This window comes from Lipotes vexillifer, unplaced genomic scaffold (genome assembly GCF_000442215.2).
Source record: "Lipotes vexillifer unplaced genomic scaffold, Lipotes_vexillifer_v1.1 scaffold696, whole genome shotgun sequence".
NCBI classification, from domain to species: Eukaryota; Metazoa; Chordata; class Mammalia; order Artiodactyla; family Lipotidae; genus Lipotes; species Lipotes vexillifer.
This window is the reverse complement of record NW_006792928.1, coordinates 205,240-209,757: the sequence shown is the minus strand read 5'-3', so window position 1 is coordinate 209,757 and position 4,518 is coordinate 205,240. Positions and strand designations below refer to the sequence as shown.

The 4,518-nt window shown below is 37.3% G+C and overlaps 1 protein-coding gene across 5 annotated transcripts in view; it reads left to right on the top strand.

The window, feature by feature from the left end:
• The window catches only part of NRG1 (neuregulin 1), a 219,196-nt gene that overhangs the window by 104,167 nt on the left and 110,511 nt on the right, over nucleotides 1-4,518 (top strand). The window lies entirely within an intron of this gene.

The following is a 4,518-nucleotide window of genomic DNA, read 5'->3' as shown; positions in this document are numbered from 1 at the left end:
ATATATATATATATATATATATATATATATATATATATATATATAAATGACTTATGTGCAGCAGTGAGTATGATCCTGTGTCTTTTTGTTTTCCCATATAAACTTCCGATCACCTCTCCTCACCTTTCTGTTACCCTCTGCCTCCCAGCCAGCCCAAGCTGCCTGTTCTCTTTCTCCATCTCTTCTTCCTGTTCCCTAAACCACTTCTCCCCACGTTTGTATTTTAATTGGTTCTTCCTGATACCGCATGAAATCTTTAGATGTTTATAGCGCTCACCTCTCAGCGGTGTCAGACGGTTGCTGTCGTGCTCAGATAGTAGTTTGAGTTGCTGAGCCCCTATTATGGGGCAGTTTTATTTTATTCAGGACGTGGTACAAATCTGCATGAAAGGATTTTCCCAAATTAGGTTTTTTAAGTTTTATCGAAGTATGGTTGATTTACAGTGTTAATTTCTTCTGTACAACTAAGTGACTCAGTTATACATATACATATACATATATATATATATATTCTTTTTCATATTCTTTTCCATTATGGTTTGTCCAATTAGTTTTGTTTTCTGTAATCAAATGTTTAAGGAGCTTCCTTGGCAGTCATTAAAAAGTACAAGATCCATTAGTAAGGTACATCGTTTTTTTTTTTTAGATGTGTCATTTTTATCCGTCACCTGAGTAAAGAGAGGCCACGCTCTTAAAACAATACAGAGCAATATACTGCTGTTTGTTCTGGGTCATTGCAATGCTTTAAAATGGAAAAGTTGTCAAGGATGAAACCATGACCAGTCAGATTGTTCTAAACGTCATTATAGAAGAGGAGTTTTCTATAGCTTTTTTTTTTAATGTTTCTAATTCATTTCTGTTTCTCTATCTTCTATCACTTTTCACCATTGAGACTATTTACTTAGAAAAAAGTAAAGGTTCAGGGAATTTGGTTCTGAATAACGTGTGTAAAATCTCTTAGAGTTAAAGGAGAGTTGAGGGGAAGGGTTCGGTGATGAAATACCCCTTCTGCTTCCCTCTGGATGGTAATGAAGAATACAAACATCTTTTTTCAGATATATTCAGTATGAAGGAGAGCCGTGTGTTCTAGAAACGCAGAAAAACTTGATTTGTGCTTGTGATTCCAGCTCATTTCATACACATGAGTTTCAGTGGCAAAGATTTAAAGAAAAAAGAGGCTTGTTTTTCAGGTGTAGTTAGGGAAGAACCTCCTTTCTGCAGACACTGTTTTGTATCTTTTTCAAATCCCTGAAGTGTCATTAAAGGTCTGACAGCCATCACTGTATTCACCGCCTCTTCCCACCTGGCAAAGTGACCGGGAAATAATACCCAGATGAAATGACAGGCTATAAAAAGCAAGTACAGATCTTGCAAAGAGAAGCACAATTCACCATGAAGACAAGGTTACTTCTTTGTCTTTATCATTTTCAACTTGTCTTTAATTAAAATGTGCCTGAATAGGTTTAGCTGTCCAGAAAAAGAAAGAGGATCCTATGAAAAACTCTTCAACTAAACCCTGTAATTTTGTCATCAGAGGCAAACAAAGAAACCTCCAGCACAGTTTCCTGATCTAGGACCATGTTAAAAAGTATGTTGTGATGTTTTGAGAAATTCTTTTTTAAGGTAAATTCTTCTACTAAGTGTTTTAATAGATTATACATTCCGTGCAGTTTCTTTTCTTTTTTCCAAGCCAGGACATTGATTTTTCTGGCATTTCTATTGAGTGCAAAAGATTTACTGCTGCCTAAAAGCATCACAGTGGCCGGTTCTGGCCAGATGCACAGCTGCAGCATTCTCAGTGCGTTGGAGATAAGCCTACAAAAGCTGTCTGGGAAGTGAAAAGTTAGGGCTAGATAGTTGGTAAACACTTCACTGCCTATAGGGTTTGCTGTGTGGAACACTCTGGGTTAATTTTTTGAACTAGTGCCCGAAAACAACAAAAACACGAATATCCTAAAAATTGTGCGTCCGTATTCCTTTTATTTTGGAAAGGGATTTGGTCCAGGGAGCTTTGTTTTCAAACACTCATAAGTGGTTGCTTTTGTTGGTTAAGAATCTTGTAACCATTGACGAAAGGAAAGCAAAAACATAAAAGCTTAGAATTAGGTTGTCATTTTGCAATCTGTTTCACTTTTTGCTCTTCCATTAAGAAACTGTCGCTTAGTCACAGAAGAACCGGGTCTTTTCTTTCATCATCCTGCGTGGTTTTGACATGCACGAAGCTGTCACGGCTTATATTTTTTTAAAAAGGCATTGTCATATCTGAACCATGCTCTTCCGTGGTCTCAGGACTTGATTCTCCGTTTCTATCTGGCTCAGCATATTCAGCGTATTATGCACAGAGCTGTAGTCTTCAAGGTCATAGTCTGTTGAGGGCTAATTGATTCTTCTCTATCCTGGAGCCTGCGAGAGTGGGAGAGAGACAATCCTAGTAATTGTGTCTGCTGTGTTATTTCCCAAACCAATCTACCTATTAGCACATTAGGGTTTTATTCCATAAATACTAGAATTACCCTCTCCCTCACTGACTCTTCTAAAATCCAGACACTCTTTGTCTTTATTATAATAAAAGGCAAAATATCACCTTTTAAATTGCCTAGAGGTATATAGGCTATGTCAGCCGTTCTAAAATGGGTATGTCTTTCATAAGGCAATATAACTGCATGTTCTCACCGTATTAATCTATGCATACATGTAGACATTAAGAAATATAATACAGGGCCTATAATTTAATATATAGACTATATATAAAATATGAAAAAATTGAAATATGTATATGTAATTCTAAAATTTTTCTGCATAGTTAGTGGTTTCCCACTATGATCATTATATTGCCACGTGACTAGTTAAGTTTTTAGCTTTCATCAAGTCACTTAATACTGGAACCATTCATTTGTTTTCCTTGCCTGGGCTTTTAAGATTTTTCTTACCCTCTGTTTATATGGAAAGATCTGACTCTGGGAGATTGCAAACTTAGATGACTATAAAAAGAACTGATTAATTGAATTGTAACCAGGAAACTAGCGTACCATCTTGAAAGAAAATGTATTTTTGGATGGGACAACCTGCTTGACAACAGACTCTTGGTTATTAGAATGTATTAATATTTTCATCTTAAGCCAAATTTGTTTTGCTTTGTCTTAAGTCTTTGTACTGTTGGGTTTCATGGCAAACCATTGTTACCAGAGTGACAATATGAGTACTGCCGTATGCAAAATTCAACACAATTAATTGAATATACCATAGGATTTCTTCCCTTCCGTTGAAAAGTGGCATTCATTTTAAGTCCAGTAGATTTTTCTACGTCTTTGCAATTGTACTTACAGTATTTCAGAATGGTGATTCCAAATAACTTTTCCCTGCTTTAACCATATTTATTGAGAGCCTAAGATGGAAAAAGCTGAAAGCTCCTCAATTTGAACCAAGTAATTTTATCCGTCTACTGATGAGGAAAGCCAGACTCTGAACGATTTAGTAAAATTAAGTCTTTTACTAAAATTCACAAAACTCTGCAAGATTTAGGGAAATGCAAAATAGTAGAAAACAGAGTAATGTCCTGTCTCCCAGAATTTAATCCTAAACAGTTTTCTTCTATCATTTTCCCCCTGTTCTAGAGAGTCAGAGCTGAAGACTAACTCTGGTAGTTTAAGTGGCATCTGCCTGGTAGTTAAGGGAGGTACTTCAAGTGTGACCACTGGTCACATGTGTATGGTTCACTTAAAAACTTAAAATTAAATTTTCTTCTTTTGCTCTCACTAAGTTTTCTTCAGTTATGGCCTTTTTCTTTTTTATTTCATCACACATACAGTGTTCCGCTTGCTTTTGAAAACAGCTTAGGTTTTCTAGGGTGATCTCTTTCTTGACAGGCAGCAGATGGCTATACAGCTCACCTCTTTCCTGAATATCCCAGTTTGATTATTTCTCCTTATTCCTTCCTCTCCCTTCCCACCCTCCCAATTATACCTTGACTCTTTCTTATTTTCCTAATTATGCCTTGGTGGCTTTATATGTCAGAATTCCATTGCATTCTAAGATATCAACGCATCTTCACCTGTCTTTTCTTTCCTATAGAACTTCATTGCATTTTAATACCAAACAGCATTTACACATACTACAAAAACACACCAAAAAATGTCTCCATCCAGTAAACAATATATTGGTTTGTTACTGGCACCATCTCTCCTTCTTTCCCACTGTATAAACATATAAATATACATATCAGCATTTCTGCATTCCCAGAAAATCATTATGTCCCAGGCCATACATCTCTGTTCTGTCTTCCTTCCCTTTTCATAATACCTCATCGTATCCTTTTAAAACATGAAGGAAGAGATAATTTGTAGGTTGAGAAAGGCATATAAAAGTTATGACTTGGGCTTCCCTGGTGGTGCAGTGGTTGAGAGTCCGCCTGCCGATGCGGGGGACACGGGTTCGTGCCCCGGTCCGGGAAGATCCCACATGCCGCGGAGCGGCTGGGCCCGTGAGCCATGGCCGCTGAGCCTGCGCGTCCGGAGCCTG